This window comes from Desmodus rotundus, chromosome 3 (genome assembly GCF_022682495.2).
Source record: "Desmodus rotundus isolate HL8 chromosome 3, HLdesRot8A.1, whole genome shotgun sequence".
Lineage (NCBI taxonomy): Eukaryota > Metazoa > Chordata > Mammalia > Chiroptera > Phyllostomidae > Desmodus > Desmodus rotundus.
Genome location: NC_071389.1, coordinates 14,191,990 through 14,218,892, shown reverse-complemented (window position 1 = coordinate 14,218,892; position 26,903 = coordinate 14,191,990). Strand labels below are relative to the sequence as shown.

At 50.3% G+C, this 26,903-nt stretch overlaps 1 long non-coding RNA gene across 4 annotated transcripts; it reads left to right on the top strand.

Annotated features, from left to right (window-relative positions):
• Positions 1 to 17: 17 nt before the first annotated feature.
• Positions 18 to 26,376, top strand: LOC123479127 (uncharacterized). 4 transcript variants are annotated; one of them, XR_008426329.1, is made up of 5 exons: positions 18 to 239; positions 6,164 to 6,352; positions 13,917 to 14,284; positions 16,978 to 17,176; positions 25,018 to 26,376. It is a non-coding gene; the product is annotated as an uncharacterized lncRNA (long non-coding RNA). The 4 variants fall into 4 exon arrangements; XR_006654646.3 differs by having other exon boundaries at positions 19 to 239; positions 24,929 to 26,376; XR_006654648.3 differs by having other exon boundaries at positions 21 to 239; positions 13,917 to 14,130; positions 24,929 to 26,376.
• Positions 26,377 to 26,903: the final 527 nt, after the last annotated feature.

Sequence of the window (26,903 nt, the reverse complement as noted above, 5' to 3'; positions counted from 1 at the left end):
TGGGACGGGAGGCGGGCTCTTTTCCCACGCTCACCAGAGAGGCGAGGGAGAAGGTAGAGGCGCGTCTGGCGCGGCGTAGCGTCGGTTCCCCGGTGGTGGACACTGCTGGCAACTGCAGGCAGCGCTGGCCGACGAACCGGACTCGGGTTTCCCGGAAGAAGCAGTTTTTAAAGCCCCCAGACTGGGCTTCCTTGAGCTTCCAAACCATCCTCCCCCTCTCGCCGCCGTCTCAGGACCTGGTGAGTCTTGCGTGATGGCACTGCCAGAACTGTATTAAATCAATTACATAAATTATAAACAAATAATTTATTCCCTACGTTTAAGCAAATGGTGTTTATCCAATTGGAACAGAATGGCTTGAGCCTGAGCTGTGAAGACAGACAGCTGCGGTCCTGACTGGGTTAGCTAATGGCTATATAACCGGGGGAAGGGTACTAACTACACCTTTCGACCTCAGTTTTCCTTACCTTTAAAATGGGTGCATGAGATTGTGAAAGTTAAATGAGGCAATTGTGTAGGTAGAGTACAGAGTGAGTCCACAGTAAGTATTAACTCTTGTTGTTAATATAAACCCACTGTATCCAAGCAACCCCCCAAAAGTGTTAGAAGAGAGGGTCACCCTACAGGCACTGAGACCACTTGCAGATTCGTCTCTGACAGACGAGGACTCCCATCCAGACAGTAAGAGGGCTCCCTGATTTACGCTAAAGCCTTAGCAACAGGACCCAAGGGGGCGCCAGGATCCACATTTCAGGCCCAAGCTGACCTTGAGCCAGCCAGTTCCTTTAACAGGAACCAATGGGGAAGAACACACAGGACTTCGGTGGGAAAGGAGCCAAGCCTCTTTCTTCTGCTGCCGCAATCCCCTTCTCCCATTGCTAGAGGGGATAAAGAGGCTCCTAGGCTATTCTTCATCCTTCCAAACAAAAGGGCACTCTGGGAAGCTGGTCAGATGGAGGAGGGCAAAGAGGAAAGGCCTCTTCTTTGAGCCTCTTCCTTCAAGCATCCACTGGCTCTCCCGGAGCTGGGCCCTCCGCCAGATCTTTAGGAGGGGGCAGAGCCAAGGGAGGGGCTGCTTCAAAACTTGGAATAAGAGACAACTGAATGCAACACAAGATCCTGGATTTTCTTTTGCTGTAAAGCATGTTAGTGGGATAATGGGATAATTGACAAAATCTGAGTAGCTTCTGTAGACTTCAGAAATGTACCCACGCTAACTTAATGCTATCATTCTGATTACTTAACCTTGGCTCCATAAGAGAATGTCCTTGGGTTTTAAGAAACACACATTCAGTTTTGGGGTAAATGGGCATCATCTCGCGGCTTACTCTCAAATGGTTCAGAAAAAAATGTTATAGTTAGAGGGCTAAGGATAAAGCACATGTGGTCAATGTAAGAGTTAGGGAGTCTAAGTGAAGTATACATGGGACTTTGTGCAGCTTCTCTGTAACTCCGAAATTGTCAGAGTGAAGTTAAGAAAACAATTTGAGGGGAACATGTCCCATAGGAAGATAAAACAGAGCACACCCTCCAAAGTGTAGACTGGGAGAATGATAGGAGGCTTTGAAAAAAATTTAATAAGCATTTTTATATAAGTAATTCAAACTTGTAAGAAAAAATAATATATCCTCTTTTTACAGAAGAGATAATTGAGGGTCAGAAGTGGATTGCCCAGCCCTAACTGGTGTGACTCAGTGGGTTGGGCTTTGTCCTGCAAACTGAAAGGTCACAAGTTTGATTCCCAGTCAGGGCACATGCCTGGGTTGTGAGTCAGGTCCCCAGTTAGGGGCATGTGAGAGGCAAGTGGTTGATGTTTCTCTCACACATCATGTTTCTCTCCCTCTCTTTCTTCCTCCCTTCCCCTCTCTCTAAAAATAAATAAATAAAATCTTTTTTTAAAAAAAAGAAAGAAAAAGAATTAGGTTATTCAAGACCCAAGCCGGAAGTTGATAATAAGGGAAATTCCCCTCTCAAACACCAGCCTCATCAGCGAGGATGAGTTCTGCCATTAGTTTGATAAACTTGGCGACTCACTGGCTAACTCAGAGGCCTGCACAAGCCTCTGGGGTCAGCATCATCTTAAAGAGAAGGAAACTGAGGTCTCCAGTGTCACAGGTATTTCTTGAGAGCTGAGTCTAAACCCTCAATCAATCTAGTCCACAGACTGAATGCTTTGTTTTCTTTTTCGCATCTAGAACATAGTAACTACTTATTGAATTCTCAGAAGGACATAAGAATAAGGTCCCTTTACCTCATTAGCTGAAATATGTGATCATACTTAGGGTGTGGGGAAATGGGCATCAAAGTTTCATGTTTCCTCTCTAACATCGTTAGATGTTAGAGAGCCGCCCCCCCCCGACCACCGATATAAAGTAACTCACTCATATCATGCCCCTTCGCCCTTCCTTAGCTTTTTCTTAGCACCTGTCGTTTCCTGCTACATTATGTCTTATGCCCCCTCCCCGAGCAGAACTGCATCAGTCACTGCAGCACCCTCAGCACCAAGGACAGTGCCCAGCATGCAAACGTGCACAGTCCATCCCGATGAACACTGCCAATGGCAGGTCTACTCTTTCTCAAGGACAGTTGGGCAGTGTGTGTCGGCAGAGTCCAAAATACTTCCTATCCTTTGTTTTGTTAGGAACTTCTTTTAATTAACTTGGGGACACATGCAAAGATATATTCACCAAGAGGCTCATGGCAGTTTTTAATAAAATTAGAAACAACATTCTTAGAAGCAGGTGACCTTGGGCTATTATTTATCTATGTACTGTGGCCCAGTTCTCTTATTTTACATGGAATAAAAGGCCTTCTTCATGGGGTTGTGTATATGTAAAGTGCTTAGTCTGGGGTCTGGCAAATAATTTCGCAAATTGTTAATCATTGCTTTTATTTAATAACAAATATGGCTAAACAAACTAATGTACCTCTGAGGGATGCAATACAAAACACCCATTAACTATTCAACATGTTTAAATGGCAAGGAAGAGTTAAAAACTAAGAAGTGTTATGCGTAGTTGTGAGTCCTGGGGTGACGACCTAGAAAGAGCTGCGTGAGAAACAGGTCATCTGTAAGCCATAGGTTGCCGTTTATGCTTGATAGCTACATGAAATGCTCATTTGAAAATGTTAATTACTTTTATGATCAGAAAAAGATAGCTAAGTACCTGTTGGGGGAAAGGCTAAACATCCTCAAGTCAGTTATAGAAAACATAGGCTTGCCCTGACTGGTGTGGCTCAGTGGGTTGGGCATCATTCTGCAAACCAAACAGTCACTGGTTCAATTCCTGGTCAAGGTACATGCTTAGGTTGCTGGCCAGGTCCCCAGTTGGGGGCACACAAGTAGGCAACAAAACCAATCAATGTTTCTCTCCCTTTCTCCTTTCCTTCCCCTCCCTCTAAAAATAAATAAAAGTAAAACATTTTTTTAAAATAAAGAAGAGGTAGGCTTTAGGCAAATATAGTAAGTGCAAGCAGTTGGCATTTGAGCACCGACTGGCGGATGAACAGATGCCCGTGTGGATGGAGTCTCTCATGTTATTCTCACAACCCCACGAAGTGAACCCTAAGGTCCGAGTGCTAATACCTCAGCTGCCCCTCTCCTGCGGGCAAGGGATGGAACCGGGCCTTGGAGCCGGGTGTGAGGCCAGAGCTACCCTTCCCTGCTAGGGAGACAGTCATGTAGAAGTGTTAAACCCTTCTGTATCGTGGGGTCTGTGAGCACAGTGAGTATGTCTTAGACACGTTCCTTTTGCCCCCACGCTGCCTCCCCTGTCTTACGAGGTAGGTCTTGAGCATTGGCTAGAATTCTAGACTGTGCCAGCACTGCCCGAGAGAACTTTCTGCAATGATGGAAATATTCTGTCACCTCACTGTCCAATATGGAAGCCACGTATGGTTGCTGTGCATTTGAAATGTAGCTAATACAACTAAGAAATTAAAATCATTTGATTTAATTTTAATAATTTAAATAGCCACATACTGGCTGTCACATTGGACAGTGCGCCTCTCTGCTCACTAGTTGTGTCGTTTTCAGTCACCTCTCTTTGTGCGTCTGTGGAATGGGGATCAAATCATGTTTCCCATGGGGAGGGGCGTCATTCAGTGACTGGCCCGTAAGCACGCTGTAAACCCTGGGGACTAAGTGCTAAGAGAAGCTCAAAGATTTGAATGGGTACGTCCCATGTAACTGGCCCTGGCCCTGTTAGGCCTCACCTTGGCGCTGGGTTCTAGCATGTTATCCCCATGCCAGCCCGAGATGAGCACAAAGGTGACAGCCTCAGAGTTGTAGCGGATCTTCTGGGTACAGGTCTTCTCCTCCTTGCTTATCTCCTCAAAGCACACACCCCTCAGGGCGGCTCTGTGATGTCCATCTTGTTGACCGCCGTGACGAGCTGCTTCAAGCCCAGGGTGCAGGCCTGCAGTACATGCTCACAGGTCCGCCGTTCATGGAGGTGCCAGCCCCAAATTCATCTACACCACTTGCCACAGTCAGTACAGCACGGTCCACCTGGTCCGAGGGACAGAGAGGAGAAGGCCCAGCTCAGATCCAGACTGGGACATCCACTGCCCATCCCCATAGCAGGGTCGAGGCCACCCTGGCGGTACCTGCGAGATACTTGTGATCATGTTCTTAAGGAAGTCACCAGGGGCGTTGATGGTAGTGATGTCGCATTTCTTGGTCTGCAATTTCCACGGGGAGATGTTGATGGTGATGCCACGCTCCTGCTCCACCCTCAGCTTGTCCAGCACCCAGGTGTACTTGAAGCAGCCTTTGCCCACCTGGACCAGGAGTGGGAGGGAAAACCCCAGGGTCACCCCTGCTTCCAAAGCTGCCCATCAACCAAGAAGAACACTCCCAAATAAGTTGAGAGTTAGAGGGATGGTAACAGGGCAATGTGTGGAGATGTCTTTGAGGTTTCTTGAAAAAAGATTTTATTTATTTTATGTTTTAGAGAGGGGAAGGGAGGGAGAAAGAGATGGAGAGAAACATCAATGTGTGGTTGCCTCTCACATGCCCCCTACTGGGGACCTGGCCCACAACCCAGGCATGTGCCCTGACTGGGAACTGAACTATCAACCCTCTGGTTCACAGGCCAGCACTCAATCCACTGAGCCACTCCAGCCAGGGCATCATAAGTGTTTTTAAAATAATAGAATATATTATTGCTCTGATAATAAGTTTTTCTATCAGAGAAGTTTTAGAGTCAGTGACTCAGGCCGTATGATAAAGTGTTAATCTGGCACATGATCAGCAAGCCTTCAAGAGAGTAATAGCAAACACGTAAGCAATGCTGACCATGTGCCTGGTGCTGTCATAAGCACGTCACAGGGATTTTCTCATTTAATTCTCATAACAACTCAGTGAAGTTTTATTATCTCCATTTTAAGGGTAAAGTAACAGAGAAATTAACTGACTAGGTCAAGATCACACAGCTAATAAGCAGCAGAGCCAGGATTTGAACCTAAGGCATGGGAGTCCAAAATTCAAGCTCTTAACCACTAACCCACGTTCAGCGGTAGATATGACTGATATCTACCCCTGTGGCCCTGGGTGAGTTGAACTATTTCAGATCCAAGGCATTTGTTCATTTCAGCTCCAGTTAGAGTGCTGTGTTAGGCCCTGAGGGTGGAGGGTAGAACAGGACAGACCAGAGGCCAGGTGGTTTCCTCAGGAAAACTAGTTAGGTCGTTAACAGATAGTGCTAGAACCCAGGTGTTCTGACTTTTGCTACTACAGAAACTTGCATGAAGTCCATCCTCGTTTAGAATATACGTTAGACAAGCTGTTGTTAAATAATGTTCTGGGGACCCCCGGTGGTCCCTGAGACCCTTCAGAGTCGGCAAGGTCATAATACTACTAAGACATTCACTTTTTCCCCCCTCGTCGTCTCACCAGTAGTACAACGGTGTTCTCTCGAGGCTACGTGACGTGAGATTGCAGCGGGCTGAGTGCGGAACCAGACAGGGGAGTCCAGCTGTCTGCTGGGCCAGAAATTAGAGATGTTGACAAAATGTAAAACAATGTCACCCTTCTAAGACTTTTTTGTTTGAGAAAATGTTTTTCAAACACCAAAAATGTGATACATATGTTATAGGCAAGGAGTTCTTTTAGTTATTTTAAATGAATTGGCTATTTTTAAAACCTACTTTTAATCAACAGAAAGCTCCAGCAGACAGCATCGCTCTTGGAGAAGTCAAGGCTAGCCTTCGGAAATCCTGAGACCGAGCACGGCGCCTGGAGACCTGAGTTCTGGTTCCGGTTTTGACACTGACTGGCTGGGCAGCCTTGGACAAACCACATACCTCTGGACTTTATTTCTTTATAAAATGTGGGCAGAGATGAGATAAGGTAAGATCATACTCTGACCTTCTGGGGTCAATTCTGTGAGCTCTGAGTTCCATTTCTAGTCGCCTCCACCCCAGTTTCTCAGAGAACTCAAGCCTCAGTCTTTCCCTGCCTACAGGAGGAGCCTTGGTCAGCTCATCTGTCCTCCAGCAGTGGCTTATTGTATATTTAAGGGACATCTGACTGGACTTGGCAGAGTCTGGGCCAGTCACAGTCTCTCCAACAGGAACCTGGTTGGGGGGTGTAGGGTCCATGTTAGCGTGTCTCTGGGCACAGCTGAGACTGTGACTGGGAGCAGGAATAGTTGGCGGCTGCCCTGGTGGAGAAAGCCAGTCTAGGGTGAGGAAGAGAGAGAAACAGAGTGGGGGGAACAAGCAGACCTACAGGGAGAAGCAGAGAGAAGAATCCAGTTTCGGGCTCTTAGAACCTGAGTCTTTGTAATGAATTCTCCCTACTTCCTTCTTTTCTATTGAGCTCCAATTAATTTGTGTTCCTTGTGACCAGAAGTTCCTAACCCACATAGGTTGAAGTGCAGAGGTTCGGTTTATTATTTTTCTGAAAGTCAAATAAGTTTTCAGTTAAAAAACAAAAACAGCCCCAGCTGGTGTGGCTCAGTGGATTGAGTGCCAGCCTGCAAACCAAAGGGTCGCCGGTTCGATTCCCAGTCAGGGCACATGCCGCCTGGGTTGCAGCCCAGGACCCCAGTGTGGGGCACGCAAGAGGCAACCACACATTGATGTTTCTCTCCCTCTCTTTCTCCCTTCCTTCCCTTCTCTCTAACAATAAATAAATAAAATCTTAAAAACAAAAACAAAAACAAAAAAACCCCAGGCCCTGGCCAGGTAGGTTGGTTACAGTGTCACCCCATACACCACAGTTACAGGCTCAGTCCCCGGTTAGGGCACACGCAAGAAGACACCAATGAATGCATGAATAAGTGAAATCAATGTTTCTCTCACTCTCTTTCCCTAAAGAACAAAACAAAACAAACAAACAAACAACCCCAGAAAACTAAAAGGACACACCCATACCCACAATGAAACAAGAACAAACTGAAAGAAAAACAGGCATCAGTTATTAAGTTGTTAAGTTGGCAGATGTTTCTGGAGTGCCTGCCTGGTATCAGGAACTGCGTCCAGGGCATCATACACATCACCTCATCCAGTCTGCACAACCACCCTCTGCGGGGGGTAACGAAGAGGGAATGGAGGCAGAGAAGCTGAGGGACTCGTGCTAAGGCACACAGCTGGTGAGCAGCAGAGGCTGGGGATCAGGGCCTGTGAGGTGACGGTAAGCTGGGTCTTACCTGTGTCAGTACAGCTCAAGAGAGGAGATTCCCGGGTGGGAACCCAGCGAGCCAGAAAGATCACACCCTGACCTGAGGTGTGACTCCGTTATTCTGGCTGCAGAAGAACACTGCAGCCTTTCCACAGTTGCAGCAAGGAAGGGTGGATTGGAGGGGAAAGCCCTCCAAATAAAAAATTAAAAAACCCGGAATCTCTCACTATCTCGTTTTCCATCTTCTCAAGATTTCTCCTATTAAAAGCCTTTCTGGGCTGAGTGAAAATTGTTCCTCTCCTAACTCCACGGAGGAGGCTAGAAGGGGTAGGCAGAGGAGGAGGCAAATCAGGTCTGGACTCAAGAGTTCACTTTGCACCTCAGCTTCATATACAAAGATTTCTTCCAAGTCAATAAGAGGCCCTGCTGATACACAAAGAGGCCAATAAGCCAAAAAATAATAGTCAACATTTCTCAAAATCAAAGACATACAGATTAAAACAGCATATAATTTTTTACCTTCCAGATTTTCAAACAATAGAAAAACTACAAAAACTGTTGTTGAGAAAAATGTGGGGAAATGAGCACTCTCGTATTCTGTTGATGGAAGTTTCAATAAACATAAACTTTCTTTGCAAGGCATTTTGGAATTTAAAGCCTTAACATGTGCATCCGTTTGGCTCAGGAACTTCATTCTGGGTATTTATCCAAAGGAAATATAATTGCAGGGGTATCCTTTCTAGAATTACTTACAACAGAGGGAGGCTCTGTGGGGTGGGCTGAGGTTGCCAGGGTGCTGGGGTACTCACAGGGCTTGGGGCAGCTGCTGTTTCTCTACCCGAGGAGAAACATTTCCATAGTTCCCAAGACTCTCAGACAGCCACCCTGCCTCACATACGCAGTTTATACACACAAGGACAGACACGTGATCCCAGGCACCGGGACCCTTTGCTCCCTCTCCCAGCCAATGCCTGCTCCAATATCCTGTGGCCCCTTTCTTTCTACTTTTCATCAATCCCTTCCTCCTGGGACTCACACTTTCTGGGTTCAGATTCCAACTTCATAGTCACTTGACCTTGGGCACATTACTCAAACTCTGATACTGCTCCTCAACTGTAAATGGGGGTAATAATCCTTCCTGCCTCTGGGGTCACCGAGAGGGTTAAAGGTGATGCCCCGCCACAGCGCCTACCTCAGTTCCTGCCCCTTGTTAGTGGGAGCTCAGCTGTCATTATCACTCACATTTACCTTGGCCTTGCTCTGGCCCTGCCTCTCTGGCTCCCACCTAACTTATCCCCCCTTCTATCTGGGCCTCCTTTCTTTTTCTCAAACCCTCCCTTCTTCCTTAACCTGAGACCTAGAATACCTGAGGGCTTGGAGAAGGAGAAAGGGCAGCCATTCCCCAAACCGAAATGCTGCCTGGCTGAGATTCCTGAGTGGGGAGGGGCTTCAGCCTAGCCTGAGAACCCAGCATAACCCGGTGCAGATCCCGAAGTAAACGCTGCCGGTCAGAACCCCCGCACAGACTCTCCTGGGTAGGCTAGGCCACTGCCAGAAGCTGTGCCCCCATCTGTGAGTCAGAAAGGGAGGGCTAGATGCCCCTAAGAATCCCTTAGGGGACGCTCTGGGGGCTGAGCCCACACTGGGGACAGGCAGGATTTGGCAAGTATTTCATGGACATGAATTGGAATCCTGGGTCCTCCTCTACTGAGCCTTGGTTTTTCCTCATTGGCAAATTGACGCCAGACAATAATCCCTGCCTACTGGCCTCTCAGGGCTGGTGGGAGGAAACAACGTGGAGGAAAGGGACAGAAAAAGTGAACTGTGTGTGCCACGCAGGGGAATGCGCACCTTTCCACCACCAGCCGGGCTCCACGTCGTGACCAGCAGATGGCGCTGTTGTAGCGCCAGTATCTCAACCCCAGGTCTCTCCACAGTTGGCTCCCAGGTCCCAACCCATCGCTGCCTGCCTATACTTAGATGGGAATATTTGTTGTACGTGGCAAAACTCAGTCTGGTGTGTTCACTGAGAGCCCAAACTTGGGAGCCAGCGGACCCAATGGACTGTATCTACCCCTTAAAAAGGCAATGTGACTTTGGGTGACTTGCTTAACCCCCATCTGTAAAATGAGGATGGCATCTCTCCTGGTGTTAGGCGGGATTGGTTTGATCTGGCTGCAAAGGCTCCCGCAACACCTGCAGGGGCTCCATGCTCAGAACGTGACTAGTACAATGGGCAACGTCTCCTTCCCATCCCTCCCAAGCTGCCCAAAATCGAGCCACGTGTGTTACCCACGTCCACCCCGTCTCCAGGCTTTCCCTCCTGCCCTCTGTCTGGAATATTCTTCCCCTCCCTGTTTCATGACTTCCTAGAAAATTTGGGACCTGTTGAGTTTTTTCCTAAGTGCATTTTAAGCCTTATTGAGATAAAATTTATATATCATAAAAAGGTACTCATTGTGAGTATTCAATGATTTTCAGTATGTCTACCAAGTTTTGCTCAAGACTTTATTTTAAAACCTGATCTCTCTCCAGAGTCCAAACCCTTTATCCAATGCCCTATGGCATTGTCACTTGGCTGTCTCCTGGCCCCTCTAACTCAGTACATCCTCAGCCAAATGGATCATATTGCCTTCCCCTCCTTTCTTGTCTTCCAGCATTTGCCACCTCCCTTCTGGGCTTCTTCAGACTAGCAATTTCATCTTTCTTCCCTGTGTTCTCAGCGCTTCGCCGAGGACCTGGCACTTAGTAGATGCTCAATAAAAATTTGTTCTATGCATGAATGAAATAGGCAGCATCATCCTGATACCCAGGTGTGCTTGCTCACCCCTCTCATCCCACCTGCCAACCACCCTGTTGACTCTGTCAACCGTCTGTCTGGAGTCCGACCCTGCCTGGAGCCCTGCTGCTCCAGCCTCACACTCCTGCCCTCTGCAATGGCGGTGGCCTCTTGCCCTCCCCCATGCCCTGCCTCAGTCTCCCCGCCCCCCCGACCCCGGTTGCTCTCCCCCTATCTGGCCCCAGAGTGACTTACCAGAAAAGCACATCTGATCTTGTCATCCTCACCCTAAGAACATGCTGCCCACTCTGCTACAATGAAGTCCAGCTCCCCCATCTGGACACAGCAGCCCTGCAGGCTTTGATCTCAGCCCCTCTGTCCAGCCTTGGCCTCATCCTTCTCCCCTCCCCAACTCTTCCAGGCCCTGGTCACCCCAAACCACAAGAGCAGTCTGACACTGAGACTGAAAAGCGGGTCTGGAGTCAACCTGGCTGTAGTTCACATCTCCCGCGGCAGCATCCCTATGAGCCTCAGTGTCCTCGTCTGTCATATGGGAATGATAAGAGCACCGACCCCGTAGGGTGGTGGTAGGGATCACATGAGATGATGAAGTACAACACTTGGAATGGGATTGGCACATGGCCAGTACTCAACAAACGTTAGTTTCAAATCACTGCGGGCTCCCCAAGCCCACGCAAGTTTTGTTCCTCAGGGTTTGACTACGGAAGATGTTTTTCTCCTTTCTGTCCACCAGGGGTGCTGCAACCCACCCCACAGCCCAAGGTACATGTCTCCATCTGGAAAGCCTGCCCCAGCCCCCTTGAAGTCAGCTTTAATCAGACCTTCCCCGCTCACAGAGCTGATCACACAAGGGCCCCTCTTGCCAGCTTTCCCAGGGCAAATCCAACACTGAGTCATTTATCTCCCAAATCTCTCCCCTTCTCTGTGTTCCCACTGCCACCTCCCTTATACCAGCCACTACAGTGTCCGCCCTGCTTCCACTCTGCCCCTTCAGTGTTCTTCCCAGAATGGACAACTGCTCTCAGCGCCCCTCCCCTGCAACCCTTCATTGGCTCCAAGCATGGTCACCACACGCTGTGGGCTGTGACTCCTCCCCAGCCACACAATGTACCTGTCCCTTCCACCCACTGGGTCCCAGCCACACTGGCCCAGGAGCACCCTTCCCCTCCCACCTCAGGGCCTTGGCACATACTGTTTTCTTCCACCTGGACCCTCTTTCCCCACCCCTTCACTGCTTATTAAACTCCTTCAGACCCTGATCTCCTCAGAGATATCTCTGACCCTCTCATCGCCACTAAATCAAGATCCCTCCTGGTATGTTTTCTTAGCACTCTGTGCTTCCTCCTCTTCGCCCTTATCAGTTTGTAATTATATATTCGAGTGGCTATTTGATGACTGTCTGCTTCACCCACTGACTCGGAAAGCTTCCCGAGAGCAGAGACTGTCTCGTTCCATTGGGTCCCCAGCGGCTTGCCAAGTGCCAGTGGGGTGGCTGATTGGGGTTTGGCTGTTTCCTTACGTGTCCCTTCTGCTCCCTTGTCAAGTCTCCAAGGGAAGGGCCATAACCCATGTCTGTATTCCCAGACAGACCCCTACCCCACCTTGGCCTGGAACACACTGGGGGATCCACAAATGTCACATGGATGAAAGGGAACATCTTTTCCTGGTCCTTCTAAGGTCGATGTTTTAACTTTGCTTACAGAAACTATGATACGTTATGATAAAACATTAATAACAATATGGGTGGTGGGCATGGGAACATGTTCTTTGACCTTGAACATCTCCACAGACCTGGCGGCTCACTTTCCGGCCCTGACCAACCCTGTGGGGTCAGCAGGGCAGTGTCACTATTTTCTTGCTTTTACAGATGAGAAGACGGAGGTTTAGGAAGATTAAGTGGCATTCCCAGAGGGGCTGAGCTGGGCTCGAACCCAAGCCTTCGGTGTCCAGGCCCTCTGACACTCCACTCCAAACCTCCCAAGCCTGGACTCCGAGCTCCATGAGGGCAGATATCACACGTTCGCGCCCCACTGTACCCAGGGGCTAGCGCAGTGCCTGGTCAGGGGGGAGGGGCTCCCAAAGGCTGTGGGATGAATGCACGAGCCTATGAATGCCTTCTTAGCTGCAGGGGCCAGACCCCAGGCCACCCCCTCCTTCCCGAAACCACACAGAGACGCTTTCTCTGGTCGGGCCTCTATCTCGGAGCCCAGGATGGGCGGAGAAGAGGGGCTGGGGTGAGAGGAAGAAGAGTCGCGTACAACAGCACCTCCTGAGGACAGACAGCACTTTATAGATTTTGTTGTTGTTGTAAGACTTTACTCAAGCCCAGCTGATGGCACACACGGAGGAGCAAGACCTGCTCAAATGCCCTCCAGCACTTTACAGTTTGCAAACCCTTCACCCTCTCTGGCTCCTCCTGAGATCTCCAAGGAGCTCTGCAAGCCGCAGGGCAGAAAAATGAACAGACAAGAAAACAAGAAAGAAAGGCCAGTGTGTATTCTTCGTAAACAGCTTAGAACCGCGCTGCCCAATGCAGTAGCAGCCTCCTGCATGTAGCTATTTTAATTTAAATTAATTAAAAGTAAGTGAAATAGAAAAAGTTAATTCCTCAGTCTCACTAGCCACATGTGAAGTGCTCAGTAGCCACACATGGCTAGCGGCCACCTTACTCAACAGCGCGGCTCTGGGACATTTCCATGTCCTGTGGGACACACCGATTCGCAACACACAAACAAGCGAAAGGAAGGGGAAAACCACCTGCAGTCCCATTTCCCAAAGAAAACTACTGCTCACATTTCAGCGTGGATGTTTCCAGTTTTTTCTGCGGGCGGGCATTATATATTGTTTTTATTTCACTTTTTCAAATTGGCTTAATACCGCACAAACTGTTTTACGGCCTATTTTTTTCGCTTATCAAAGTTCTATACATATCTTTTCTATGACACCTTTTTTTTAAGCAGTCGCACAGCATTTGTGTGACTACCGCAATTAACGTATCCAATTCTCCATTCACAGATACCTGTGTTGTCTCCGTTTTTCAAAAATAAACTGTCAGGGCAACTATGCTTTCTAAAATTTTATTTAAGCATTTTGTGTGACAAGAGCTGCATCGTATTTCACAATCACTTCATTATTTGTATAAAAGCAGCAGATACTCACTAGAGAAAATTAAATGAAATATATAAAGTAAAAAGAAATAAAAGGAGTCCCCAAATCACTCTACTCCAAAATAACCACATTTTCTTTCAACTTGTTAATCGTAAGATTTTTTCCAAACACAGAGAGAGATTAAAAGAGTGACAGTAGACACCCACACTCCCACCCCCTCGCGCCAGCAGCTGAAGCCACCACATTTGAAACGCGGTGGCCCCTCCCTCCGAACATCTCCCTGGGTCTGGGACACATGCACATGCAAAAACAAGAATGGCATCACGCTTTACATGTTGCTCGGCACTTCTTTAAATTTTTACTTTTAATTGTCTATTGCAGGTGTCCTCTCAAGTCTTACTGAATAGTTTTCGCAGTGTCATGGTCAATGTTCATGGCCAGTGGCCCCTTAGTAACCGCTGTGTGGAGCTATGGCCGTTTTCATCACCAGCCCCCTGTGGCTGGACATCGCTGTTTCCAACTCCTCACTGTAACAAAAACACAACAGTTCCGTGAACATGCCTGTGTCTTTCTGCCTTTGGGTGACGACCTGAGGGTGAGTCCTGGACTGGAGGGCGATGCAGGAGCAGAAGGACCCGCCTTCCCCGCTGGTCCCGCCAATTTACACGTCCACTGAAAACTCGTGAGACTCTCCAGTTACCCGCATCCTCGCCAGTGTTTTTACACGTTAGGGCAATTGCGTATTTACGGTAAATAGTCTCATCTCTGCCTTCCTCTCCAGAGGTGATCTCATTTTGATTGCTCCTGTTGGAATTTCAGACCCTGGCACAATAGTTGGCACATGAGAGACGCTCTTTAAACGTATGTTGAATGCATGGATGCCCCACCTCACGGACTGAGCCCAGAGAGGGGCATGCCGCCGAGAGCACAGTGGAAACCCATCTCACTGGGGGGCAGGCTTTAAAGTTGGCACATAAACGAAATACCCCATACAATGTTTGTTGAACGGGCAAAGGTTTGAAACCCTGTAGGAACATGCCACAGTGGATACTAACAAACAGTTTCCCCATCATTCAAACATTTTTGTTCATTTAACGTACATTGATTTAGCATCTACCATGAGCCAGGCACTGTTCTGGATAATACAAACCCTCTGCCTTTGGGAGCTGACATTCTGAGGGGGAGACAGGCCTACGACAAACGAATCAACACAGACACATTTTGTGTGCCCATTTGATTGTGAGGAGTGCCATGAAGAAAAGTAGAGCAGGAGAGGGGCTAGAAAGTGGCGGACCCGAGGGAGGGAGGGTGGGCTGCTGTTTTATGTGGGGTAGCCAGGGAAAGCCTCTTTAATGATGAGCAGAAGTGAGCCCTGTGGATAGATGGGTGAACGGGTCGGAGTCGTCCACACTAGGCAGCGGTAACAGCAAGTGCAAAGGCCCTGAGGTGCAACTGTGCTTGGCTGCTCAAAGAACACCCGGGATGCCAATGTAGCTGAGGTGTGGAGAGGGAAAGCAAGAGGCAATAAGGTAAGGAGGGGTGTGCCCTGCTGATGTCAGACCTTCTGGGAATGGAAAGGTGTTAAGATTTTCTTTGAGGGAGCCACTGAAGGGTTTGAAAAGAGAAATAAAGTCATTTGACTCGTTATTAAAAGGTGTTGCTGATCGCTTCTCAGCCTTTCGGCTAAGATCAAGTGTAAAAGGTGTTGCTGACTATGATACGGAGAATAGAGCGTGGGGGCAGGGGCAGAAGCAGGTGCTTTGTTGGGAGGCTGTTACACAAAATCCAGGCCAGAAAAGAGGGCCCCACCAGCACAGGTAATAGCCATGGAGGTGGTGAGGGTCAGATTCTGGACGACTGCAGAAGGCAGGGCTGGCGGTATTTGTGCTGGGTCAGATGTAGGGGTAAGAGAGAGGAGTCAAGGATGACCCAAGCTGTGGCCTGAGCAACAGGAAGGATGGAGTTGCCCTTTGCTGAGGTGGGAAAACCGAGGGAGGGTTGTGTGAGGGTAAATATTAAGAGTTCGGTTGTGGCCGTATTAAGTTCAATTTTCTTGTTGGCTATCTGAGTGGAGATGTATGAGTCTGGAGGTGAGTGGGAGAAGCAAATGTAGAGTCACCAGTACACAAGGTGTCTGTAAAGCCTGCGGGGGGATGGAAGCTAGCTAGGGAAGTGAGCTAGGGAAGTGGAGGGGCCCAGGGGCCAACTCGCAGGGACGCCAGCAAGGGGACCTCAGGCAGATGAGGGAGAGGGCCCTGTGACATGGGAGGGGAACGGAGAGAGTGGGGCCCAGAAAGACACAGGTCAGATGTATACCTGGAGGAGGGCTCAGCCACCTGGTCAGATGCTGATGGGAGGGCTGGGAAGTGACCGTTACATTGGGCAGCACAAGGTCATTGATGACCCTGACAAGAGAAGTTTCAGCGGAGTGATGGGGATGAAATTCCCAATTAGAGGGAGTTGAAGGGAGAAGGGGAAAAGGGCAATGAAAACTGTCGATCCGGAAAGCTCTTGGGGAAGTTTTCCTGTGAAGGGAAGCAAAGAAAATTGTCCTTGGCGGTGTGCGTGCACGTGCATGTTTAAGGCGGAATGAACTGCCCCATGGCTGGGTGCCGAAGGGAGTGAACCAGCTGCAGGAGAGGCCGGAGGAATTGCTGGGTGATGACCTGGAGGACGCAAGAGGGGCCTAGATAGTGCCAAGCAGAGGGAGCGGTCTTAGAAGTGAGCACCTGTGTAACCAGTGGCGGGGGAGGCAGAGAAACTGGCACAGCTGATGCTGGCAGGTGAGCGGGGGGCAAGCTGGGAGTCTGGGTTAGTTCCCTCCCATTGCTTAGGTTTCCCCAGTAAAAACAGCAGGTTCTTTCTCTGGTGGTATTACGGAAAGCTATGGCTTCCACGGATCACCACATGAAATGGCGGGCTTGCACTTAGGGCCACAGAGTAGAAAAAGCCTTTGAATGCCTGGGTCACACTCGGCATGGAAAGAGCCCACACTCTGCTGGGCGCGGGGAAGCTGGGACCAATTGGGGGACTGTGGCCGGTCACAGTATGTCACGTCCCCATCAAGGTGTGGGAGCTCACAGGGTGTAACTCCGTAGCAGTGATTCATGCACATTGCTCTCCTTTCTCTCCTTCTACATGTGCGTAAACTGAGTGTTAGTTAAATGCACTGTGATGAGGACCCCACTGTAAGTGGCACAGCTGGAACCCAGGCCTCCCGACTCCAGGCCAGTTTCCGCTCCACCGTGCTACTCCGTCTCACCACGTGTCGGTGGGGAACACCCAGACTTCAGGCAAGCAAGTAACCTGGATAGGCTGAAAAGAGAATGAGGGTCCAACTCAGAAGCCTGCGACATCAGAGCTGGGCAGGTCCCCGCAGATCATCTGGCCCAACTGCCTTACTTACAGGTGTATTTTACCACCTCTTTATTTCATTTCTCAGCTCAGGCTGGAGAGGTTCAGCAACACCCAAGATCACTCAGCAGAAGCCTCGTCACCACCCCTCCATCATCATCTTCCTGGCAACTGGCCTGTTTTGGTTACTCCCTGCCATCAGCCCGCTCCCATCTCATCCTCACAGCCCCTCTGATGAGGCTGCTCTCGAGACTTCTGTTTACAGCTGGGCAAACGTCGCAGAGCAGGTAAGTGCCACCTGGGGACCTTCCTCTCACCCCCTCTGTAAAGATATTGACCAGAGATCTCACATGGAGCCGACAACCCTCACATACGAGGCAAAAGGGGGCTCCCCTTGAAACCCCAAAGCAGTACATTCAAGATCAATAAAGGGAAGTTTTGCTTTGCACAGAAGGGGTACTGACTAAAAATACTAGTAGCTACAAGAAGTACTTAGATGAATTCATAGATAGTTGACCTTCACATGACCATTAAAGTGACCTTTTAAAAACATAAACAAGATCTCAACGATCCATGGTCCAAAACCTCTCACTGCCCTCACAGTGAAGTTCAGCCTCTCCACCCTGGTGGCTTCCCCACCCTCCTCTCCTGCCCTGACCTCCTGGCTCCCTCTGCCCCAGCCAGGCTGCTCTCCTCGCATTCCCTTGGACACGCGGTGCTCTTCCTGCCTCAGAGCCTTTGCATGTGCCCTTTACTCCGACGGGCTGCTCTTTGCCCGAGCGGCTCTTGCTCATCCTCCACACCTCCGCCTAAAGGTCACCTGCTTCAGAAGGCTTTCCCTGCATGACCACACAGCTGAGTCAGTGCCTGGTCAGTCTCTCTTGTCGCTTTTTGGTTTTCTTCCTTGCCCTTATCACAAGCCACATTATTTAATTAATTTATTGACTTAATTTTTTTGTCTCCACTTCCTTCCACTGGACAGTGAGCTCCATGAGGGCAGTGTCCTTGTCTGTCTCTTCACCCCCCTGTCCCTGGAACAAGTACCCTGCTGGCTTGGTGCCTGTCGTGTACTGTTTATTCAGCACGGACCGTGCTGTGCTGGGTATAGCCCTGAATGCTTCTACAGGAATTAACTCATGCAGTCCCTACACATTAACCCTGTAGGAGAGGTACTGTTACCTCTTTGTTTCATAGGTAAGGAAACTAATGTACGGTTTGTTAGAAATTCACCCACGGTCACAGCCAGTGAGTGGCAGAGCAGAGATTAAAATCCAGGCAGAGAGCTCCAGAGTCTCCACTCTTAACCCCAACTCTTCGCTCCCTCTCCAGTACTTACTGAGGCTGTCGGTAGACATTTGAGGAATGAATGAATGAATGAATGAATGAGAGGCGAAGAGCTTGGTGCAAAGGGCCCTAGGTCAGAGAGACGTGGGTTTGGGACCCAGCTCTGTCTCCTGTGGACCTGGGTCTCAGATTCTCACTCTACTAAGAAACAAAAAACTTCCCTGAGAGTACTTCAAAGCAATAGGAAATAACTAAAAACCTACTTTTTAAAAAGTGGGCGAAAGGCCTGAACAGGAAGTTCGCTGAAAAGAAACCAGAGTGCAAAATAAACAAATGAAAAGATGCTTCATCTCATTATGGAAAGGCAAATGAAGACTGACTTATCAGGGACAATGATCACACTAAGTGCTGGTGCGGCTGTGGAGCAACCGGAACGCTCCTCCGCTGCGGCAGGGGAGGGGAGCGTGTTCTGCGGCACAAGCACTCTGGGAAACAATCTGGCAGCTCTTACACAGCTAAACCTGTGCGTACCTGGTGACGTACAGCTGCGATCTTAGGTGTGTAGCTTAGAGAAACTCTTGACATGTGTGCACCAGGAGACGCGTTATAAGAATGATCATAGACCTGTCCTGTTCTGTGTGGCTCGGTTGGGTGGACGTCATACCACAAAGCAAAAGGTCGCTGGTTCGATTCCTCGTCAGGGCACGCGCCTGGGTTGCAGATTGGGTTGCAGGCTCGGTCCCCGGTTGGGGTGTGTGCGAGAGGCAGCTGATTGATGTTTCTCTCTCACATCGCTGTTTCTCTCTTTCTCTCTCTTCCTCTCTTCCCCTCTCTCTAAAAATAAATAAGTAAAATATTTTTAAAAAATGATCATGGCAAAACACTAGAAACAACCTACATGCCCATTGACTGGAGAATGGTGAAGGTAATGGGTTTATTTATACAATGGAGTATTACGCAGCTGAAAAAATGAATGACAGCTAAATAATGTAAAACCATGAATGGGGTGTAGAGACATAGCAACACATGAAAAAAATCAAGCCACGGAGGAATGTATATACATTATACTATTGATACAAAGGCCAAAACACAAACAGAACAGTGTGTTGCGTAGGATCCCTCTCCATATGGAGACACTATCTTTCTTTTCCAAAGGAATGAGTGGGGTCACAAAATTCAGGGCTGTATTGTGTTGACCTTTGGAGGGAGGCCAGGAACAGAATTAGAGAGGAACACAGGTGGCTTCAACAGTGCTGGTGAAGTTCAGGTTCTTGAGCCAAAGCAGTGGGTTCACAGATGTTTGTGTCCATAAACCAGACATTCATCGCACATTTTTTGTGCTCATCAAATATCGCATAATGTGAAATTTACTCTTCTGCAGTTTCCAGAGTTGTTGTAGGAGTCAAATGCAAGCGTGGATAGAGTTGATTGGTCATTCAACAAGCATCCACCATATGCGAGGCACCCTCTTAGACACCAGGGAAGCTACAACAAATGGGAATATGATGATCCAATTGGGAGGAAGTGGCTTAAGATCAGATCAGTGAAGGGCACCAGCTTTGGAGCCAGAGAGACCTGGGTGCCAATCCCATTCTGCTACGTACTAGCTGTGTGACCTTGGGCAAGTTACCCAGCCCCCCTCTTCCTCAGATTTGTACATCGGGAACAGGAAAGCTGAGGCCGAGGTAAAGCAATAAAGGTAACTAGCTTGCCCTGGTACTGAGCGTTTAGTACGAGCTCAGCGAACTTGCCTGTTTGTGCAAAGCGCTGACAAGGGTGGGTGGAGAGGAGGGGGCCACTCTGCCCCGGTGAGCACGGAGTGGGAGAAGAAGGGTTGAATCCTGAGGGCTCCCAGGGGTCAGTGAAGGTCTGAAGGTTTGACAGGGACAGGATTTGTGACTCAGAAGATGCCCCCTGGCTAAACTGAGGGATTACACGGGAGCCAGGCTCCAGCCAGCATGGCTCAGTTGGTTGGAACGTCGTCCTATACCCGGAAGACTGCGGGTTCCATTCCCAGTCAAAGCACACGCCTAGGTTGCAGGTTCGATCCCTGGCCCGGACTCGTACGATCCCCAGTCCAGGTGCCTACAGGAGGCAACCAATCAATGCTTCTCTCTCACATCAATATTTCTCTCACTCCCTTTCTTTTCCCTCCCTCTCTCTCTAAAAAGCAATTAAAAAAAAAAAAAAGAGGACTAGAACCAGGAAAGCTGTTTAAGAGGCTGTTAAAATAATCTAGGGGAGAGATCATGGAGTCCTGAACTAGGGGTTTAGAGTCCACAGGCACTGGAGGGCTGGAAGGAATGAATGATTCTAGAGCGCTTGGAGAGATAAAATTGATTCTACTGGGACACTGTATGTGGGAGCAGAGGAGCTGAAATCACTTGGGGCAATACCCAGGTGTGATGCCCTGAGACGGGGAACTGGGAAGGAGAAATAGGTTGGAGGGGAGATTGAGATGATGGGCTCAGAGTTGGTCAAGCTGAGGTGGGGTGCTTGGGAGTTAATAAGTGCAAAGCGAGGCGTCTAGGCGGCACTGCTTTTACATATTGGGAGCTCGGGGCAAAGCTCAGCCTGGAGAAGGTACCTGGGAGTGGGTGAGGTCGTCCAGGAAGGGTGTGGAGGGGGTGCAGCCGGCCCAGTGCCTCTGACCCCAGGGGCAGGAGGCGGAGGAGCTGGGGTGATTACAAGGGAGCTGCTGTGGAGGGGGGTGGAAAATAGAAGTGTGAGGTCTCCCTGAAGCTGAGGGGGCAGAGCTGGAGCGGGAGGGTGTGGCCCACCCCAGAGTCAGATGTCACAGAGAGGCTGAAAGAAGCCACCAGACCTGGGTCAGGGGTTGTCAGTGCTCTGGGCGGGAAGGTTTCCCCGGCGTGGTGGGGACTGCTGCGTGGTGAGGGGCTTTCTCAGCGTTCCCAGAGTAGTTCATGGCCTCTTCACTGTCTCCCACGGCCCCCGTCCCTCCTGCCCACTTCTCGGGTCTTACTTCGCACGTTTGTTCAATGTCTATTCCTGGTCAGTCCGTAAACACCACGAGCAACCAGCAGGAACTGTGCAAAACATAGTAACTCATTTAAGCCTCGTTTCAGTCCCAAGAAATATATTCATCCCCACTAAACAGGTGAGCAAACTGAGACCCTGAGGTCGGAGGTTTACGTGGCCAATTTTGGGGATAGGGTTCATCTCTAACTGTGGGTGGCAGTCAGGAAAAACAAATTCGCATCATCTGAACCTCCAGTACCTGAACTTGATAGTTCTCAACTTTAGCCTGCCTACAAAACACCAGAGATTGGTATGAATGGGCAGCTCTTAGGCCCCCAACTGCAGATTCTGATTCAGCAGGTGCAGAGCAGTGCCCCGGGACCTGTTTCGTCAGCCATCACCCTAAGGCGATTCCCATACAGGTGATGGAGGGCCACCCTGAGGCAGCATTAACCCAACCCAATCCTGTGCTGCACTCTTGGAATTTCAGGTGGGGAAGTGGTCCTGGACCCCCAAGCTACTGGTTTCTGGCAGTCAGTTAGGGCTCGGGCTGCAGCTGGGAGCGCCTGGGGCTGGGGGAGGCAGAGGGTGGTAATAAAGAAACAACAGGAAGCTCAGCTTTTATTAGCCCCGGGTACTTGCAGCTGCAGGTGAGTAATCTGATTTCTGCGGCGTCCTGTTTTCTCCGCTGCATGGCGGTTCCTCGACACCCACTCACCTGCCACCAGCCACGGGAGAAAGGGCGGGTGGGAGGGAGGATGGGCGTGGGGCTCCGCCCGTCTGGGTCCCTCGCCCACGCCCGCGCGGGCACGCTCGCTGCGCTAGGGCCACCGGTGGCCCTGCACACCTGGCGCACTCACTGCCGGGAAGCTGGGCTCCGCCTGCCTGAGTTAGGGGGTGGTGCGGGGAGAGACAAGGCAGACGCACCAGGCCCCCCTCCCCCCGCTCAAGCTGCGCCCCCTGGCTCCGTGCTCGCTCCCCCAGATCAGATGACCTGGTGCCATCTTCCCGCTCCGCCACTGACTTCCAAGCCTCAGTTGCCGCCTCAGTAAAATGGGAGGGCGGGGGAAGCGATGTGAACACTGCGGCTCTAAAGCAGGGTGCCCGCGCTGAGGCCAGTCTCTTAACTGCTTTGTGTCTTGTGTCTCCGTTTCCTCATTTGTAAAGTGGGCAGGATGAACTGTTTCTCATGAGCAGATAATGCTGGTGAGGTACCTAGAACACTGTACACAGTAGGGGCGGTGGCTGTCCCTGTGGTTACCATCACCCATACTGCCAGGCCGTGCGGAAGCCCACCTTCTCCCTTGTCACTCAGGTCCTCCAGTTTCCCTGGGGCCCCCACTGCTGCTGGGGAATGGGGTGGGCTGGGGAAAGCGCAGCTCGGAGCGCGGGAGAGAGCCAGGGGCCTGCCTGAGGGTGGAGATTTGTTCAGAGAGGTGGGAAACTCTCCGAACCACGTTTGTCCATCTGTAAATCGGGGTTGGTAACACGTTCTCCACCGAGATTGCAAAGACCACATGAGAAAACAAACCCGGAAACATTTTGCAATCTTAAAGTGCTGACCACATGCAAAGAATGGTAATTACAATTTCTCCCAGGGGCCTCCTTGTCCAGGTCAAGGATTAGTCAAGAACTGGAGTTAGCCACTGAGTTTCGCGGGGTCCCAGTGAAAAGGACCTCAGGTGGGGTCCACCACGTCAGCCCGTTATAGCACACCTTGGGGGCCACGGGTGGGGAGGGAGATCCCACCTTCAGGGCTTTGTGGCCCAGTGAGCCCAAGAGGCAAAGGTGTCCTGGCAGCATGGGGGACGGAGGAAGTGGACTCCTGGGGATAGGGCAGGGGTTACAGGGAGGACTTCCCGGAGGCGTCAGCCTGGGGAGGACTTTCGAGGAATGGCTGTAGTTCACAGGAGGGGAAGGGGAGGTGCGTCGGGACAGAGACAAACTGCAGCAGGCAGACTGGGGGGCGAGAACGTGTGCCGTGTGTTCAGGGGAAGGGTGTGATGTGGCTGAACCACGGGGTGCAAGACGAAGGCAGATTGGGCAGGGCTGCCTGTGCCACGCTAGGGAGCTCAGACTTCAGCCCAAGGCCGAGGGGACGTTGTGCCGCGTTCGAAGCAGGGGAGCCATGTGGTCAGCTGTGGGCTCCAGAAAGAGCACTGTGGGGAGGGAGAGGAAAGGCAGCGCAGACAGCAGCTGTTGCTGGGGGTCGAAGTGTCCTGACCCAAGGCAATGGCAGGGGGGCGGGAGAAAGCTTTCTGATGTGGAACAGCAGTACTCACAGTACAACAACTGGAGGGAGACCAGATACAGGCGACTGATTTTTCTGTCTCTGGAGCACCATTTGGAATGGGGAACCCAGGAAGGGAGCAGGGTGAGGTCACCTCTGAGGTACCTGTCAGGCATTCATTTCTTCAAAAGCTGTCTGCACTAGGCCCGAGGTGTGGGAGCAGATAAGACCCAACATCATCCAAGGAGAAGCTAGAGAGAGAGAAGAGAAATATTGTATTCATTGGGAACCTTGGGTTGTGACAGAGACTCAACTCAAACTAGATGAAGAACAAAAATTGAAAAGGAAAAAGACAAATTAAGAATTGAGGGGCTCCTTTATCTTGGAGTTTCAAAGATGATTCAATTTCAGGCATTGCTGGATCCAGGGTTCCCAATAATATCTTTGAATTATCTCCCTAGCAGCCCCATCAGTCAGTACTGTTTGCTTCTGCCTTTCTTTAAAAAACGGGCCTCCTTCTCTCCTATAGCAGACAGGCTCTCTCCAGTCCCGGGAAAGATACATATTTACCTTCTATCAGCTAATGCTTCAGAAGGAGAAAGCCAACGGTCCCCACTGCCTCCGTCACAGTCCCAAGGAGGGCCCTGAATGGCCCAGCCTTTATCATATACCCAGGCCCAACCTGATCATTGTAACAAGAGCCTGTTTCTCTCTCTAAGAAATGAGGATATTAACAGAACACCCACCCCATATGATGACAGAGAAGTCTAAGATGTAACTGAGAAATGCTTACCCCAATGCCTGGCATGTAGTAAATGCTCAATAAATGGAAACTACTTATAGTGCTGGTGGAGGAAATAGTAGCAGAAGTAATAGTACTAGCATCCTGCTGCCTGATAGGGCAGAAGGTATAACTAATAAATTCAGCACTCCTGAGGCATCATTCATTCATGCATCCATCCAGTAATCTTTGCGCACCTGCTATACACCAGTCCCTACCCCAGGCACAGCAGATGTCCAGAAGACCAGACTGCAAGCATTTTCAGTAACGCAGGGCACAGACATGATGGCGGAGAGTTACAACGCAGGCGATTTAGTCGTGCTGACCATGGTCAGGTGCTGGGTGGACTGAGCGTTTCCACGTGTAAAGGAGGGCATGCTGTCCTCATTACACGGATGAAGGAATGGGGGTGCGGAGAGGGGAGGTAGCTTGCTCAGAGTCACCACACTTGTAAGTGGGGACACCGGGGCTGGCCCGGGGACTGACCACACCGGGTGAGTTTATTGGGTGGAGAAAAGAAGAGAAACAGGATGCCAGGCAGAGAGAGAAGGATAATGTGACCCACACCTCTGGGATGGGGAGAAGGATCCAGAATCCCCACACTGAGAAAGACCACACCTGTGGGAGGGTGAGACAGGGACACTGGGACAAGGACAGGATGGGCGCCATGGCCTCCAGCAAGCGCTGTGCCTCCTGGAGCTTCAGTCTCCTTATCTGCTGCATGGGGTTAAGGAAGTCTATTATGTCCATCCCCTTTGTGCACAGGAGGACGCAGAGATTAGATCGAGGCCGGCTGGCTCCACTGGAGCAGACGAGATGCGAGAGTTCACTGCAAACCCTCCTCTCTGTCTCAGGGCTGGCAGCCACGAAGAACACCTCAAAAGAAGGGGAAGCCTCAACGGGAGCAGCCCTCAGAGGGTCCCAGAAGACACTCCTGTGCTCCCATACAAAATCCAGTATCTTAAGGACCTTAGAGGCAATTACATTTATGCATTGTGGAGATGGTACATGCGACTTCCAACAGAGGACTGAGCACAGAAAAGGTGAGGTGACTTGTTCAAGGTGACAGAGCAAGCTGGTGGTAGACCTGCATTGGAATGTAGGTCTCTGGACACCTGGTTCTGTGCTTTCTCCATTCCAAAAGCCTCTCCGTGCAAATGACCTCTCATGACCGTGACCTTACCGGCCCAGAACAGTTAGTATGGACCAGGCCCTTCATCTTTCTTCTCCCCTGGCCCTCCAAACCACCCCGTGGAGTCTTCTCCAGGGCAGCCATAAGGTGTGCTGGCAGAGGCACGTGTCCAGACATAAGACATGGTGTACTGATGGCACACTCGTTACAGAGCACTTAAAGTAATAACCAATGCATCCAGACTCGAGGGCCGCCCTGTAAATTATCCAGTCCTGCTTTACAGATCAGAAAACTGAGGTTCAGGGATGTGAAAAGTCTGCCTCAGGAACTCACAGCTAGGACGCCAAAGGGTGAGGGTCAGCATCCAGGCACCTCTGACTCCAAAGCCGGGTTGTCTTGCCCCCACCCCAAGCTGCTGTCGGGCAAGCGATGAGAGGACTGGCAGGAGGCGCCCACCCCTGGAGACGAGGGAGGCAGCAGTTAGTGTAGTAGTTAAACATGTAGCCCCTGAAGCCTGGCTGCCTGGGTTTGAATCCTGCTCTGCCACTTCTTATCTCTGTGTCCTCAGGCACGTCAGTGGTCCTGCAGAGCCTCAGTCCTGGTCCGTGAAAAGTGCATGGTGATAAAGAGTTCCCGGGTTGTTGTTGGAACGGAGGGAACATTAGAGAGTGGGGGGCGGGGCCTCGTGATCGCTGGCCCCCCGCACGCGTTTCGCAGTGACTGCCGTCAGTTCTGCTTTTATGGCTCTGTGGGCTCTAGTCGGCCACCTGCGCTCTGCTACTTGCTGGGAAGGTGATCTTGAGCTTGAGAGAGAATGAAGGTTAAGCCTTGGGTGACTTCATTGAATGACTTTATAACACATTTTGTACTCATAATTTTATATTATTTTTGTTAAAGGGGTCTCCCGATATCGTGTAAGCTCTCCTGATGTCGCACAAAACCTGCACCCACTCGCGTGTGAGCGACGCACTGGCCTCCGCCCTCTCATCGTGGAGGCGGAGAGAGTAGTGCTGTCTGATTAAATAAACTAATCCATGCAGAATGCTTTAAAAGTGCCTGGCGCAGAGGAAATGCCCAATAAATGTCGGCTTCTTAAGTCAATCTCCAGCTAGTATGTACGCTAGGTGTTGTGAATGTGCTACATTCCTTACATTCGTCATTTTATTTAGTTATGTGTACCCTTTACAACCACCCCTCCCATTTTACAGGTGAGAAAACAGAGGCTCAGAGGGGCGAGGTCACAGAGCTTAGAAGGCAAATAGGGCTGACTGCAGAGCCGTGCCCCTAAACCCTGCCCCCCACTAGCTCCCCACTACACCCCCCACCCCACTGCAGCTGAACCTAGAGGATTGTGTCTGCCGGGCCCTGGTCACCTGAAGGTAGCCCATGGGGCCCCTGCGAGGGAAGAGGCCCTCCCAAGTCCAGCTGAGCCTGGGGCCCTGCCACACCTAGTACCCTGGTCCCTCCTGCTCCCTAGAGCTTCCTCTTGAGCCCCTGTCACCAGAGGCCCTGGCCCAGGTGGGGCGGGGGCCAACGGGTGACAATGACCGATTTAGAAAGTAAAGTTGCTTCTCAAACAAATAAGAAAGAAGAGGAAAGAAAGAAATG